The following is a 15,993-nucleotide window of genomic DNA, read 5'->3' as shown; positions in this document are numbered from 1 at the left end:
CATCTTCGATCGCCCGAGTTTCTACGGTGCGCGTAATGAAGGCATGTGCGCGAAATATAGTACATTGTTGATCGTGCAATGAACGGAGATACGCGAAGACAGACGTCAAGGTGCAGCTGTGAGCATTGCGCTTATTAGGCCTAAAAAAATTAAAAAATCACTTGGTTGTCCGCGATTGCTTTGGGGCGGGCGGGCGGATTTGTTTTTTGTTTTTAAATTTCATTTTGTGTGTGTTTTGTGTCCCCCCCCCCCCCCCATTTAAAAAAATATATATATATTCTTCTTATTTTTTTTATTTTTTTTAAATAAATATTTTTCCATAAAAATTTAAAAAAATCATTGGGATGTCAAGCTTTTAAAGTAAATGTTTAAGTTTTAAACAAACAGTCTATAAAATACTTTAATATGGTAAAGTACTAGTTTAAATAAATATCAAGACCAACACAGGTTTTTTTGGTTTTGAAATACAGCCCCTTTTAAATCCCGATAGTTTTTTTCTACACTGCTCCCCCCTGCAATTAGTCCATGTTTTCCTTTTTTAAGAATCCATTGACATATATGGAAATAAGCTCTTGAGCTTTCGTGGATTATCCTGTTCAAACTGACTTATTTTTGATCTGTTATTATTGTATACTGTTGTATGTTGGAAGCTTGTCGAATAAATATCAATCAATCAATCATAATTGTGCTTTGGAACCCTTTCCCTTACATCGACAACAATAACAGCAATAATTAAGAACTCCAAAGATGGAGAGTCGCTAATTGTTAGAGTATCTCATGTTATTTTCTCCTGTGTTGAGGAAGTGGGGGGGGGGGGGGTGTCCCCTTAAAAAAAGAGATGGACCATTCAAAACATGAATAAAGTGGTGAAGAAAAAATAATACAAAAAACATGGGGCAAAGGGGCGTATAGCTGGGAGTCGAACCGAGGATGTTTGCTATCCACAGGACCACATTGCAGCACTGCTATTAACTGGTTCGCTTAGATGGACGACAAGTCAATCAACGTTCGAATCCGGCATAATTTTGACCCTTATAGCATTTGGCAATATGCCTGGCATTATTTGGCTGTTTTTTAGCAAAATTCTGGCATATTTTTAGCTTTGTTATCATAATTTGACTACATTTTCAACATATCGTCGCTGTTTTCACGAAGTGACGGTAGTGAAAAAAAATTGCATTCACTTTGCGTTACGATTTTCCTCACTACCGTCACTTCATGAAAACAAGGACGATATTTCCTAACAAATTGGACCCCCCCCCCCCCCCCCGCTTATTCAGCGGCTGGCTGAGTCGGCGCAAAATATTGCCTAAAAATTGGGCCAACAAAAAAAATGCTACTTACCACAAAAATAATACAAAAAAACATGGGGTACGACAGATGACACATGCCGCACATGCCTTGTGACCCCGCCCCTTTTTTTCTAGACCTTTCATGAATTGCCTGACTCCGATGTTTCATAGTTGGGGGAGGAAATTATAAGCATTTGAGACTCGAGTGATTTGGTACAGATAATGCAATTAGCATACTAGCTTATATCGGGAAATACAGGTGTCATCGGTTTACTTAAAATCACATTTCCTATCCATGTCTTGCTTACCTTGAACTCTATAGTACTAATCTTACCTTATTTAAATAAGGAATACTCGCCTGGGGGAACAGCTCTAAATTCCTCATTAATTTTTTATACAAAAACGAGCTATCAAAATAATTAAAGGTAATACAAAGTTTTGGTATGGGGTCATGAATTTGGTTCAAATGAACATACTGGAAGCATAATGCAATCCTACAATATTCAGTGATCGTTGTCTCGGTTGAAATTGAGTCTAAAGTTATGAAATTGTAAATAATAAACTCTTTGTGTTGTATAGCTCCCTATCAGGGTCAAGAAATTGATTAATGAGCTATAAAATAATGTTTCTTGACTAAAATCGACCGATTAGCTATTCCCGTTTGGAAGATATCACAACTATTCATGGTCGCAGCTACCATTGTACGACCGTAGGTGCTATTTGAAATTTATCAAAATTTCATATTTAATTTTTCTCGAAAGCAGAAGTGTTTTAGGGGCTAAATTTGCTAGTGCTTATAATTCATCCACAGGGGCATCCACCCAATTTTCAAAATTTCTCAAAACTTTGTATTACCTTTAACAATTCAAGCCTATCCAGGGAGATGAGAGTTTAAACTCTCATCTCCCTGGCCTATCGAACCCATAATTCCCCACTTTTTTTTACCCTTGTAAGCTCCTGAATTAGATACACGAACTCTATTCATTCAACGTGAGAATATTTAGGTTTCAACTCTCACGTACAACACGTGAGCTACCCGACCATGTGTCTTCTTTGTGTGGTGGGCACGTTAATGAGTTGGTGACGACAAGTTCAGAAATAAAATGAATACAAAATAAGCTCGGATATACAGTTGAAGTCCACTTGATTAATTATAAAAGTCAGTCGAAGCTCCAGTAGTTACAAACGAAGATTAATTATTTTAGAACATTTCAAATAAGCTGCTTCTCTCAGAGGCTGGGCGGCCCTATCGACAGTAAACTAGCAGCACATCCTAAACATGATAACGGAATGAAATAAACTCCAAAATAAACTCAACTAAAACTCAAATAAAACTCCAACTAAACTGACCTCAAAATCCCGCACATGGCATTTAAATACTCCGGCACCCGAAGAGGCTTAGATATCACATGATATACCCAGCCAACCAGGAGGACCCTTACGAAGCCAACCAATTACAAGACGGCATATATAAAATAACCCTTAATTAGGTCATCCGACCAATTAAGAGAGGAGTTATACATTTAATTAATTACTATGACCAATGACAAAGCATAATAGATAAGAGTGATTTGAACTAGTCACCGACAAAAGTGGGAGGAGTCTATCTCTTCGCGAGAATGTCAGGTCCGCGGAAAAACAGTTTTTTTGTCTAACGTGTTATCGGAAATGCAGGAATTCATTTCCATCGTGCTTATCGAAATGAACACTTTAATCTAATGCAAGAATTTAAAACCAGGGGTTGTTTACCCGCTCCCGGCATACTTGGAAACATAATTAATGCTAAGTCAAACTAATAACTGTACAATTAAAGGGAAAGTCCACCCCAAAAATAAGTTTGTTTCGATAGAGGCAGAATAATAAGAAAATCAGGTGAGTGAAAGTTTGAACAAATTCTGAATGAAAATAAGAAAGTTATGAATTATTGAAGTTGTGATCAATCAAATACAAATTGGCAACTCTGTGACGTATTATACGAGCTCTCCTTCATTTGCTTTGTGCATAATATTCCATAAAATCATGTTTTCTTCGTTATTGATGACGGAATATATATTTGTTCCTTGCAGGGGGAGTATAGAAACATATTTGCAATTATTATATTTAGGGTGCATGTATGGTTGAAATTTTTCTTGAGGGAAAAGGAAAATTTTAGATTTTTTTAGTACTAAGCAAATGGAAGTTGAGCTCGCATTTTACGTCATAGAGTTGCCAATTTGTGTTTGATTGATCACAACTTAAAAAATCCTAACTTCCTTATTTTTAATCGGAATTTGCTCAAACTTTCACTGACTTGTTTCTCTCATTTTTCTACTCCTATTAAAACTAACTTAATTTCAGGGTGGACTTTCCCTTTAATCAACCCAGCCAGGCTTCTCTATGGCTCTAGCGCCCCCTTCAGGTCAATGAGTTGCCCAAATCAGCGTACCAATTTTGTTAGTTAGGAATTATTCAGTATCCCGACCTCACCGCCTTACTTTCATGACCTTATTATTGTATGTCTTTTAACACCGTTTGCAAGAATAGTTCTCATTGTTTATTGCTAATGATTTATGTAATGAATATGAATGTGAAATGTGAAACATGAAAGAAACTTTAAAGGGGAAGTCCACCCTGAAATTAAGTTAGTTTTAATAGGAGTAGAAAAATGAGAGAAACAAGTCAGTGAAAGTTTGAGCAAATTTCGATTAAAAAAAAGGAAGTTAGGATTTTTGAAGTTGTGATCAATCAAACACAAATTGGCAACTCTATGACGTAAAATGCGAGCTCAACTTCCATTTGCTCAGTACTAAAAAAATCTAAAATTTTCATTTTCCCTCAAGAAAAATTTCAACCATACATGCACCCTAAATATAATAATTGCAAATATGTTTCTATATCCCCCCTGCAAGGAACAAATATATATTCCGTCATCAATAACGAAGAAAACATGATTTTATGGAATATTATGCACAAAGCAAATGAAGGAGAGCTCGTATAATAAGTCACAGAGTTGCCAATTTGTATTTGATTGATCACAACTTCAATAATTCATAACTTTCTTATTTTCATTCAGAATTTGCTCAAACTTTCACTCACCTGATTTTCTTATTATTCTGCCTCTATCGAAACAAACTTATTTTGGGGGTGGACTTTCCCTTTAAAGGGAAACTGATAACTGAATCTGAACCATGACATAGAATAGAAATTTAATCTGTAGGGACTCATGGTAGTTTATTTTACAGTTGATTTCACTCGGTTGATTTCACTGTTCGCATGAATTAACAGAGAAAGATAAAGTGTACATCAAGCCCGTACAACCTTTTCGGTGTCAGAGGTAAGGGTGAGACATTGCAAGGGAGCGAAGTGACTGAACGGAGGAAGGGTGTGGGAGGGGGTGCCCCCTCCCAAGATAGGGAGCTTTTGCATTTTTGGACTTATATTGGTGCAATTTGGTGCCGTGTCGTACCATGCTAGGCCGTGGTGCGCAAACAAATTTGATGACAAGATTTCAGTTAAAGACCGTCAACTTACTACTGGGCCAGAAGTGATAAGACCACACAGCGAGGTCACTGACAGGTGGCTATCTCATTTACTCAGCTCTCAACTAACATAAGAAAAAGAGGATCATGGAGGACCAATAGGCACCGATTGGGGAAGTTGTCTATATAGAGGGAGCAAGTAGCTACAAGTAGGACAGTGGGGCTTTAAATTGTATCGTAATGTGAAAGAAGATGTAATTTTAGACACATTTCTGAAATGATTTTCAAAACAAATTGAAGTTGAATATCTTTCTTTTAGGTGGGGGGGGGGGGGGGGGGGGGGCTCGCGCGAAACCCGCGAACCCCTATAGTTTTCACAGGCCTGATATTTTCACCATTGACGACGATGTTATTATTATTATTCTCATTTGTTCGTTGTCTCTACAACGCATTTGAATTAACAAAGTGTAAATGTGAGGACACTTGGTATAAGTTTTAATTGTTGTTATGAAATGTGTGGCTTGCACTCAGTAGATCCCGCTGGTTCGAACATTTTCTTCTGACTTGCTTTCAATTACAAGAAGGAGCACGCGATCTTAATCTACTGGGTGCATGCCAAACTTTGCTTTACAGCAAGAAACTATTTTATGTAGCGTCACATGGTAATCACTAGTAGCAGTATGGTAATTATTATATCATTATTATTATGACATGGAATAGTAATTTAGTCTTTAGAGACTCAATGATGAAAAATGTAGTTCATTTCACAGTTGATTTCACTTGTTGATTCCACTGTTCGCATGAATTAGCAGAGAGAGATTGTAGTGAACATTCTGAAGATTAACGTTGACCTTGTTATTATGAAATATGTAGTTCATTTCACAGTTGATTTCACTTGGTTGATTCCACTGTTAATTCGCAGGAATTAGCAGAGAGAAATGGGAGTGAACATTCTCACCATTAACGTCGACCTTGTAGTACATTACTATTATGAAAAATGTAGTTCATTTCACAGTTGATTTCACTTGTTGATTCCACTGTTCGCATGAATTAGCAGAGAAAGAGAGAGAGAGATGGAAATGAACATTCTCACAATAATGACGTTGACCTTGAATTATTATTCTTATTTGTACTTCGTCTTAACAATGCTATTTGAATTAAAAACTTTAGGGACTCAATGATGAAAAATGTAGTTCATTTCGCAATTGATTTCACTTGGTTGATTCCACTGTTCGCATGAATTAGCAGAAAGAGATGGAAGCGAACATTCTCGCGAATCACGTTGACCTTAATTATTCTTATTTGTTCATCGTCTTTACAATGCTATATTTGAATTAAAAAAACACTGAGCTTTCATATTTTTTTTTGCTTGGCGGGGATGGGGGGATGGGGGGGGGGGTGTATACTTTTGGCCTAAGCAATGCACAAAATTCTTATAGCAAAGGGAAATATTGGACAGAGGACACCCTAAGGATATTGGCGTAGCTGTGGGGCGGGGGCGACACCTGGCCCTGAACATTTTATTATTTTTTTAAGGTAGGTGTATTTCACCTGTTATCTTTGATAATTATATAGAGACATCTCCCGCTCCTGTAGTGACGAAAAAAAAGGGGAAAACATAAACACATATAATCCTATTAGAATTTGACTTCCCTGTGGGAAATCCTGCCCAACCACCGTGCCCTCGACTGATCTTATCCAGGCTACGCCACTGAGACATTAAGTAGACCAAGCAGGCCAATTATCATAGTTATTTAATTAAGGACCGAGTTCGCTATTTCAGAAAATAGTTATTGTTTAATGGCAATAATGTGTTTGTAGAAAGTTGCTTTTAGTAGGACTTATGGACCCAGAGAGGGTTGAGAGGAAGGAGGAGGGGCACTTTTGAATTGTGATTTGTTTGGGACTTTGGGGGAATAGGGGGCTTGAACCCTTTCGGACCTTGAAGGTTTTTGCGTCATGTAGCGTACACAGAGGTTATGCAATCCGAATATGAATCAAACATTTATTGACTTTTATGTTGGGGGTGACGGTGATGGTGATGATGATAGGTAAGAAGGTCTGATAAGGTCCATTATAGTGCAACACAATTAAAAGTAAAAAATGCCGTGAGAAATTGTCATTGTTTTTAATTTGGGGTGGGATATCTAGCCCACGTAGCAACAAGGGGGCCGGATATAATGATAAATGCAAAACAAACACAGGAAAAATACGATATGTAAACATAAATATTGGGTGATTTACATATATTATCTGGAAATCTTCAATGTGAATAAAACAATGCACAATAAAACAATGAACTGGAGTTTCGGGATTGATACATTGGGATATATTTTTTGAAAGGACCTTGGAAAGTTTTACCAAGGCTTTAGCACCAGCAACCGTAGTGCTCCATGCAGTCTAGTACATGTAATAGATAATTCTGACATTACCAGGCACCGACTTACAACTTACTACAACAGGGTCGAGTGTAGTCTGCAGACACAGACCCTAATTTGACACTTAATCAAAAAATCATAGTGCCTTGAGAGGAGTCTAGCCCAGCTACCTACTGGTTGTGTCAATTATATACCAAGTTGACCTTCATCTTAGTGGGAGGCATGCAAGTCAGCTCTGATAGTGAATGTCAATCATTGTTACCATGACGATCCATCTCAGAGCTAAGCTCCTCCTATAAGCACAATAAATGCTTATGAGCTCACTTGTTGTACAGACCCTGTGTCAGGAGCAGCTACAGTACATGGCATATGGTAGTCTTATAGTGCATACTCACTTTTACGACTGACCAGGGTTTGTGCTTGCAGACCAGGTCGAGTGTGGCAAATAATAGATTGATATCTTGCCAAAGTACGTTAGTGCTACGGAAGAGATTTGAACCCCCATTTACTATCAATGGGTTGAGCAGTGGCGGATCCAGGGGCCTGGGCCCCCTCCCCTGGGGAAAAAACAGGTTAAAAAAAGGCGGTAACGTTAGATTTGTTTTGCTCAAGTGGGGGGAGGGGGGGGGGCAGTGGGTGTTGAGTAAAACAATTGTGTTCATTATCCTCCCCTCCCCCCCCCCCCCCCTCCCCCGCCTATTCGCTGGCTGGCTGATTCGCTGATAAATATTTTTCTCACGAATTGCCCACCCCCCCCCCCTTCCCCCACCTCTTGCCGCCGGCTAGATCCGCCTCTAGGTGAGTGTGGCGTCTCATCCACTAGACCACAACACATAATATGACATTCTATCAAGCCACTGCACTGTACAGGACATCGTTACCTTCAAATGTTTAAAGGAAACCAAAACCTTCATACTAAGTTACTTTAATTGTAAAGTTTAAGATATTTGAAAAATATCAGTGAAAATTTGAACAAAATCGGGCAAGGAATAAGGAAGTAAGAGCTTTTTCAAATTACTAGTCACTAGAGGGCGGTATTCAATTTGATGACATCATCTGTGGACAACTCTCCATGCCTTTTGTACATCAAATTTCATGTTTTTCCTTCTTTCTTGTGATTGAGATAATGTACTCCCCTGAAAGCAAGATATAGAATGCAAAATGATATTCTACTTCACATGTTATGAAGTCGGATCAAGAACACAAATAAATACGAAGAAAACAAAAAAATTGTGAAATTTTATGTACAAAAGGCATGGAGAGTTAGTTCACAGATGATGTCATCAAATTGAATACCGCCCTCTAGTGACTAGTCATTTCAAAACGCTCTAACTTTCTTATTCCTTGCCCGATTTTTTTCAAATTTTCACTGATTTTATTCAAATCTTTTAAACTTTACAATAAAAGTAACTTTGTATGAAGGTTTTGGTTTCCTTTAAGACAAGTTATCATGACCCCCGGTATAGTTGCGCTGTAATGGCACAACTGGCCTGGGCAGACATATTCATCTGTACCAGTGAAGGGGTTGGAGGGGAAATGGAGGGGGGGGGGCGGGGAGCCGGGGGGGGGGGGGTAGAATGTGAAAAATGTGTAATGCTTGCTGTAAAATGAAATTTGTCCAAATTCAGTATTTTTGCCAGCCCAAGTTTTACCTCTATTTGCCATAATTATTGTAGCGAAGTAGAGATATCTCCCTTTAAACCAGGTAACCCCACACCCCTCTCTCTCTCTCTCTTTTAATGCATCTCTCTCTCTCTCTCTTTTATTGCATCATCCTCTCTACTGGAGGTCAACAAACTATACAGTGAGATGACTCTCTCTCTCTCTCTCTCTCTCTCTTCCTCTTTCCCTCTCCTATTTCATCATCTTTCTTCCTACTTGAGGTCAGCGAACTACAGTGAGATGATACCTGGTCATTTTCCACTGGTCCGAAAAGATTCCAAGAATAGGATGTTTGTAGAGAACAACTTTCAGTCCTAACTTTTAGTACAGATAAATAGTAGACAAAGCCCATATTCAACCAGTGTTTGTGTTGACTGATTATAAGCAGGCAAATAGTGGGAAACAGGCAAATAAATTATCCCTCTGCATACCAGTTTGAGCTGGAAGACAGAACATTTGTTTTCTTGGAAAAGGAGCTGAGTCATCAAAGAAGTAGTAGCAGGAATATCCCCAACTGACCAATGAGCATTTGTATTTTCTACTCCTTCCCCTTATTTTTACTTTTGCCCAATCAGAATGTTAGGATTAATGGTTCAGGAACACTGTTCGAGTGTCCATCAAGTATTATGCCCGCCCAGTCACCTACAGTAATAATAATGAAATAGTTAAGTTTAGGGTAAGAATATTTTGTAGGAGAAGATCTCGATATTGAGATTGTGAATATGTAATTAGGTATAAAACCCCCATCCCCTGCATGAAATCCTCACTTGGTACCCCCTCACTTGGAAACCCCCACCTGGAACCTCCTCACCCGAAACCCTTCTCCTGCTAATACATCTTTAATAATCATCAGTGCTTCAAATATCCATGGGGGTTTTATGTTCTGTCTTCCAGCTCAAACTGGTATGCAGAGGGATAATTTATTTGCCAGTTTCCCACTAATTTTGCCTGCTTATAATCAGTCAACACAAACACTGGTTGAATATGGGCTTTGTCTACTATTTATCTATACTAAAAGTTATGACTGAAAGTTGTTCTCTACAAACATCCTATTCTTGGAATCTTTGGACCAGTGGAAAATGACCAGGTATCATCTCACTGTAGTTCGCTGACCTCAAGTAGGAAGAAAGATGATGAAATAGGAGAGGGAAAGAGAAAGAGAGAGAGAGAGAGAGAGAGAGAGAGAGAGAGAGAGTCATCTCACTGTATAGTTTGTTGACCTCCAGTAGAGAGGATGATGCAATAAAAGAGAGAGAGAGATGCATTAAAAGAGAGAGAGAGAGAGAGAGAGAGAGAGAGAGGGGGGTGTGGGGGTTACCTGGTTTAAAGGGAGATATCTCTACTTCGCTACATCATGATCATATTATATTTTATCATTAAAAAAATATTATTTTAGACACCTCGGTAGAACGTACAGTCGCGCCGTAATGGCTCAACCATTTATTGATATTACATTTATTAATATGTTGTTGATTGTTTTTATCACGGAGCATTATATTCGAATCATTATTATAAAGGACACCGTTTTATATATATCTAGTGTACGAATACTGTCAAACGGCCATCTGAAACGTTTTGGTTGTTATAATGGTCACTTTTAGCCAAAATTAGACACATAATAGCCTATTTTAACTTTCTTTCGGCGGGTGAGGGGCCGGGTAAAGGGGTGGAGGGGGTGGGGGAAGGGGTCGGGGGTGCAGGGTATGATATGAAAAGTGAATGTAAAATGAAATTTGTTCAAATTTAGTATAATTGTTTTCCCAAGTTTTACCTTTATTTGCCATCTAGCATCATATCATATTGTATCATATCATTTGGCCCCCTCGATAGCGCGTACACACGTTTTCATTTATGTCTTTTTGTTGTTGATTCTTTTGGTGTAACGGAACATTATATTCAAATCACTCTCATATCAAGGACACTATTTTATTAGGTGTATAGTCCAGGAATACTGTCCCATAGCCATCGGGAAAAGTATTGATGTAATGGCCACTTTCTGGAAAACTTAGTCACAAAAATATGATTTTTTTTTTCTTTTTTCTTTTTTATTGGGGGGGGGGGGGGGGGAGGCGGGGAAAATTCCATTTCAAGATTGCAAAATTTAGTTCAACATGAATTAATATATCACTTTCTAAAGGAAAATATCCGAACGAAAAATTAGTTTTTCTCACTGAAACAAGTATAATGTGTGCTTAGTTAAAAACAAAGTATAAACCTATAGATTCCATTCAATACTACTTTTCTAGCACGTCAGGAACCAAATGTGACTTTTAACGATTAGCATGATAAAAAGTCTAAGATTTGGAGAAATTTAGTATCCCGACTTTGAGGGGATCGAGTTGAAAACTAGCCAATAAGACTTGCAAACACAAATAAAGAATTAGAAAAAGTCCCTCATTGACAATCACAATTAGTTTATTAGAGTACATGACTTTTGTGTACTGTAAAAATAGGAAAAATGATAACCATGGCAAACAAAACTGAAATCATTATTCTATAGAAATTGATTACGTAGTAATCATGGTAATTTTGAATCCACCTTTAAATATTTTTGTGATATAATTATATTACTGACAAAAATATATGTTTTTGGAACGAGTTTGATTTGCTGAATCTAGAGGTATAATTATAAATCATGATTTTATATTCGACAACATCACTGTTTATTACGGGGAATGAATATGCATAAGACAGAAAAAACTTCACTCACGCGCGGAAAAGTGCAATTTAGGTCACACAATAAGCACGCTCTGTAACGAGTCCACGCTCGTGAAAGGAGGTCACCGATCGAGCAGCATGACTTGCTATTGCGAATGCAGCTATAGCTTGCTAGCAAACGACAATGCTCACACCGCATGGGTGTTATTGGGTTCGAGTTTCTGATACATTGCGGCGAGGAAATCTCCATTGGTTTTCGTTCAACCATTAGGTTCATGGTTCAACCATGGACCCTACCACCAGGGTCCATGGTTCAACCGAGAGAATTGGCGTGGGGTCCAGGGGCGGAGCCCCCGGAGGCTCAGGGGTTTTAGGCAATAGATTACGGTCAGATGAGCATCCAGGGGCCCGTCATAGGGCCAGTGGTTGGGTTCAGGGGCAGAGCTCCGGAAGCTCAGGGGTTAAGGCATTTAATTACTGTCGGATGAGCATCCCAGGTCCCCGCCTTTGGGAATCCAGGGGGCAGAGCCCTTGGAAGCTCAGGGGTTTTAGGTATTTAATCACGGTCAGATGAGCAAATTTCGACACCTCAATATTTTTGTAACAAAAGCAGGTCACTATTCTTTTTTTAGGAATTTGCCTTTTTCCAACAAACGTATACAAAAGTATAATTTACTAAAGATTGAGGAACATTTCGGCATCTGTCATCTCCCCCCCCCCCCCATCAGTACGCCAGTGCCCCCCCCCCCCCGATCTACACCTTGTTGGCGGGGAAAATAGCAACTAATCTCCCTACCTTTCTTCTTTCTCTTTTTTTCTTTCCCTTTCTCTCCTCTTTTCCTTTTCCTTCTCCCTTGTTTAGGTTTGCTGGGGGGAGGCAAGGGTCTCTTGGCCACTCCCCCTCCCCGACCCACACGTTGTTGGCGGGATTAATCGCAACTGTTCTTCCCTTCTTTGTATCCTTCCCCCTTTTTTTTTGTTCCCTTTTAGCTCTCCTATTTCCCTTTCCCTTCCTCCCCCCCCCCCCCTTGGGGGGGTGGGGGGGGGGCAAGAGCCTTTTGACCCCGAACTAAAACTTGTTGGCGGGAAATTGCAACTGATATCCCCCTTCTTCTTTTTTCTTCTTCCTCTTTTTCCTTCCCTTTATCTCCTCTTATTTTTTTTCTTTCCCTTTCCTTCCTTCTCTTTTATTTTTTGATGGGAGGGGGTGGGGTAACAGCTCGGAGGCAAGGCCCCTTCGGTCCCCTCCGATCTCCTTTTCCCCCTTTTCTTTTATTCTTCATCTTCTTTCTTTCCCTTTCTCTCCTATTTCCCTTTCCCTTCTTTTCCTTCTCTCTCTCTCTCTCTCTCTCTCTCTCTCGCTCTCTCACTTTTTTTTGCGGGGGGGGGGGGGTGGGGCGAGCAAGGCCCGCTCGGCCTTCCTGGATCCGCGCCTGCTCGTGACAATAAAAACCTAAATGTGGTTAGCAGTATATCAATCATATCCAAAAATATCAAGCCGTCGGTCTTTACTCTTCTATTGGCAGGGGCGGCGGAGCGTCTTCCAAAGTGGGTGGGGCACCAACAAAAAAAGGGCTCTTACTGGAAAAAAAACTACACCATTTGTAGACACTTGGTTCATGTATATACCCCTACATTGTCATGATTGTGATTATACTACCAGAGATGACATCAATATTTGTTTCTCTCTTTACGTGGTACAAGATACTGATTAAGCTACATATCCTACTTTGCAGTTTTATTTGATGGTCTGAATATAAATTTTCGAGCGAACGGAGCGAGCAGGAAAAGGGCACCTATCAGATTCTCCGAAGAATTTATCCGAAGAAAATATAATACTTATTAGAAAGGAAAAGAGGCACGTGTCAAAATAAAAGGGGTACCTATCAGAGGCGAATTTCTCGCACCTGAAAAGAGGCATTCACCAGTCAAGAGATGAAAAGGGGCGCTTTATATAAAGGAAAAGGGGCACCTGTCAGATTTTGATAGAGGAAATTATTGAGAGAGAAAAGGGGGCATTTACGAGAGAGAAAAGGGGTACTTATCAGACATGCAAAGGGGCACTCATCAAAGAAGAAAAGGAGCACTTATAGGAAGGGGAAGGGGCAATTATTACAAGGGAAAAGGAGCACATGTCAAAGTAAAACGTGTACCTGTCAGATTTGAAAAGGGGCATTATTGTCAGAGGTGAAGGGGGCACTTCTCAGAGGTGGTAAGGGGTACTTCTCGTACCTGAAAAGGGGCCCTTAACAGAGATTAAAAAGAGAAAATGATAATGGAAACGGGACACTTATTCAGTGGTGGATGCAGAGGGACCGAAACGGCCCCCTCCCCCCCCCCCTATTGGCGGCTCAAAATGAAAAGACGGAAAAAGAGGAAGAAAAGAATAGAAATTAGGAAGCCTCCGTCCTGGAGGGACCCTGGGTGAGATTCGTCTTTTTATTTAATTATTCTAACTAATACATTTCGAGTGAATTTGTTAGGGGTACTGCCCCTTCCGCGTCTGTTATTTGCCCAGTGCGGGTCTTCTGGCCCTGAAAATTTCTTCTCCGTGCTCGGGAGGATGCCCCGCCCCCTACAGCCTAAGCCAGGTTGTGGCCCGATCTAGTCAGCCCCATTCCTTTGGGAGCCTCCGTTCTGGAAGGACCCCGAGTGAGATTCGTTTTTTTAGTTAATTATTTTAATTAATACAATTCGAGTGAATATGTTAGGGGTACTGCCCTTTCCGTGTCTGTTATTTAGCCAGTGTTTGGACACAGAAACAAAGCACATTTTTGACGAGTCCCGATTTAACTTAGTTTCAGTTTGCTAATTTAAAGCCCCACTGTCCTACTAGTAGCTACTTGCTCCCTCTATATAGAAAACTTCCCCAATCGGTACCTATTGGTCCCCCATGATCCTCTTTTTCTTATGTTAGTTGAGAGCTGAGTTAATGAGATAGCCACCTGTCAGTGACCTCGCTGTGTGGTCTAATCCCTTCTGGCCCAGTAGTATTGACGGTCTTTAAATAGTCAGCACACAGGCGACACAAAGGGACATCGCAGGAACTTTATAACTTTTCGAGACGAAGCTTCAATTAATAAAAGTTAAGGGCTCTCCAAATGCCCAGAGAAGTAAAAATGGGGTGGTAAATGCTTGGGTGCCAGGGATGCAAGTCCAGCAAATTTCTTATTATTTTCCGTTATTTTTCCATCCCATAATACTTGTTGTCACCTGATCCACACCAGCCAATGTCGACTTCTTGATGGACAGGGCAAAAACTTTTCCCATTGGTCAAAACTGTCTAGCCCGAAACCTTAAAAACCTCATTAATTATGTTTACTTTCTGATTGGTCAGATGAAGGGGCGGTCCTTATACCATTCAGCCTGGGTATGCTGGATTCACTCGTTGGGATATTCTCGAGATACCACTGACAGCTCAGGCTCTAGAGTATCAATTAACTACCAATACAACGACTCTGTTATCATTCACCATTTTAACAAACACATAACTAAATTCTATTAAAAACAAATCTGTTGTCCAAGGTATTTTTATCGTTCTTAACCCCACTCGACCTATCGCTCTACTCTTTTCCCTTGTCCCTTCAACTACATAGTCTATCTCAAAGCCATTTATTTATCAATCAACTATCCCCTAGGACTCATAATCCTTTCAACCCGGCTACTTTCAAGTTTAAGCATGCACTACTCAGCATGTTCACACTCATCTTTAATCCCAGTGTATTCCACCATATTACGTCTATGATTCCACCATGCTCCAAGACACCTTCTATTACTCACCATTTTAAGAAATACATTACTAAATTCAGTCCAAAATAGATCCGCTGTCCAGGGTATATTTTTACCATTATATTGTAAACCCTGCTCGACCTATCGCTCTACTCTTTTCCCTTTGCCCTCCATCTCAAAGCCATTTGTTTATCAGTCAACTATCCCCGGCCCAAGACTCATAATTCTTTTAAATCGGCTACTCTCAAGTTCAAGGACTCCTCGGCCTGTTCACACTCGTCTTTAATCCCATATTATCATCTGTTGATTGTGAGTGTCCCCGTGTCCCGTGTTTTCCTCCTTTCTTCTTAGGATTAGGTGCATTTGGTTTATATTGTTTGAGATGGCTAATCTCTATACGAAAGAGTCTTTCATTTTGTGTCTTGAGTCCGTGGGAATGGTAAACACGTTATTTTTATGTAAACATAATTATAAGAAAAACAGAAAACGAAGAGGAAAGAATGGGTGTCATAGAACTTGGAAGAACATAATGAAGAGAAAATTGTACTAATGGGAAAGGGGTTGGTACAGTTGGTTTTGGGAGAGAAAAAAAGAGGAAATGGGGGAAGGGGGGGTGTGGCAGAATGTATAATCATAACGTCGCCGTTTTCACGAAGTGTCCCAAGAGCGTTTTAGCGTACAGAAACAAATTTTGAGATAAACGCGTTTAAAGTTTCACTTTTTTACAATCGCTGTTTTCACGGGGAAAAAGTATGTATTGGTATTCATTTTTTTGGATATCTTGATAGTACACTATCTACAGAATGAAATGATATA

Source organism: Strongylocentrotus purpuratus, unplaced genomic scaffold (genome assembly GCF_000002235.5).
Source record: "Strongylocentrotus purpuratus isolate Spur 01 unplaced genomic scaffold, Spur_5.0 spur5_scaffold_16, whole genome shotgun sequence".
NCBI classification, from domain to species: Eukaryota; Metazoa; Echinodermata; class Echinoidea; order Camarodonta; family Strongylocentrotidae; genus Strongylocentrotus; species Strongylocentrotus purpuratus.
Note: the sequence above shows the minus strand (reverse complement) of the source record.